Below are 1,997 nucleotides of genomic sequence, written 5' to 3'. Positions count from 1 at the left end.
CACTGTAGTATCTGAGCACCTGAAAGAGAAACAACAACAATCTCTTTCTTCTGTGCCAGCCTAGAGGAGAAATAGCTTGACTGGCTTATAGATGTATATGTTTACATGTGGAACACACAAACTGATTGAATGAGCTTGCATTTAGTTGTGAACACGGGAAGGCCTGTGGGCATTCCTCTCTCAGACACAGCGTTCCTGTCCCTGTGAGAGTTCTGTCTCCTGTGCTAACGTCCCTCGCACTGTTTTTCATGGTGCTGCGGCTCCAGCAATGCACAGTTGGGCTGAGGGAGGAAGGGGCAAGCTCTCAGGGAGTGAGGGCCAGTTTCAAAAAAAGCCTTGAATATCAAGAAAGATCTTGAATTGGAGTCCGTATTCAAATTGCCACAATACAAGAGGAGTTCCTGCTACGAATAAAACACCCAGGTGCTATGTGCCAACACACAGTGGTTTCTAAAGTTATGAGGTGAAATCCTGGCCCCATTTAAGTCAAAGGGAGTTTTGTCACTGAGTTCAATGGGACTAGGATTTCACCCATAGCATGTTGGATACAAGGAACACCATCTGCAAATCTGGCCGCCTAAACTTAGGCTCCTAAATAAAAGTGACCTGAAGTTCCTTTGCAGTGACCGTTGACTTATGATGTAGGCAGCATGTTGGAACAATAGGAGCTGCAGTCACTTCAGCACCTCTGTACATCAGGCCACTTTTAGAGAAGCACGTGAATGTGAATGTAGGAACCTAACTCTAAATACCAGGTTTGGAAAGTACAGCCTTAGCTTTTGGCTAACATCTTGGTAAATTCTGTTCGGTACACTGCACAGCCCAAAGCTTTGGTCCCCTCTGGCATTACCACACAAAATCCTACACAGATGCTGATAGAAAACCAAAGTGGGAGTTGGCACACATAAAAATGCTTTAAAACCAAACAAGAAATCAACAGAGAGCTCGTTTTCGGGAACCAGCCTCCATTGCTTCAGGGGGCCAATTTAGCATCTGTGGATCAGGAGACGCCGCTGCAGCAGGCTCAGCTGTATAACCAGCATGAGTCTGGCATTTGCATTTGGGAGATACGCTAATAAAGTAACAGTAAAATCAGATGCAACTCCTCCTCAGTAGTGCCTGGAATATTTACCATTGTACATCAAACATATTTACTGGTCCTCTGTAAATATACTCACAAAAGAGCCGAGTGCCTGGAAATAAACTGTGGGTTTTAAAGCCAAGCTGCAGAGTGATCCCTGAAAAGGGCTTCACAAAGGGAACGTCAGGCAGGCTGGCTGCCTGATGCACCAGCAACTGCTCATGGCATCTCTTGGAAATGATCCGTCAGTATCAGAAAACAAAGCCGCAGCCAAATCCAGGATTATTCAAAACTTTTGTGGTCTGCAGAGAAACCAAGAAGAAGCTTCCCTGATTGAGTAGCAAGTTAAGTTCAGCTGAGCTCCAAGATACACTGGTCTCTTCATGTACAGTGTGGTAGGATCTGCTGATGGGAAATGGTGCCTTTCTTTTTAACTACTGACCTACATCTCTTTATGTACTCTGTTGTTTGCATTACTGGCTTTGCTCTCTATCCACCTCAGAGGTCTGCCAGTTCTTTTATATTTTTGTACTCTCCTACTGTACCAGCTGACGAGCCTGACATATGGATAGGCTGCAAAGCCAGTATTGCAAACTACAGAGTTCAAATGGGCACTATGTAAGGAGGTGTCAGCACAAAGAGTTTTGAAGTGTACGTTATAACAGGATAATTCATGTTTGTCACTCACAGAAGACGCTGGTCTAACTCATGACAGTTGAGCCTCACAATCCCAGCTCTACATAAAGATATTCAGGCCACAAAGTTAAAATTACCCCATGTCTAAAACTGAGAAAAGATATTAGCTCATCACGAATGCTGATAATCAGTCACATAGCTCAGCAGGTGCACAATGGAGAAAAGGTGCCAGATATATAACAAAGTCCTTGCCCAAAAGAGCTGAGATCTGAAAGGCCCA

The sequence above is a fragment of the Lepidochelys kempii genome, chromosome 2 (assembly GCF_965140285.1).
Source record: "Lepidochelys kempii isolate rLepKem1 chromosome 2, rLepKem1.hap1, whole genome shotgun sequence".
Taxonomy (NCBI): Eukaryota; Metazoa; Chordata; order Testudines; family Cheloniidae; genus Lepidochelys; species Lepidochelys kempii.
This window is presented reverse-complemented; position numbering follows the sequence as displayed.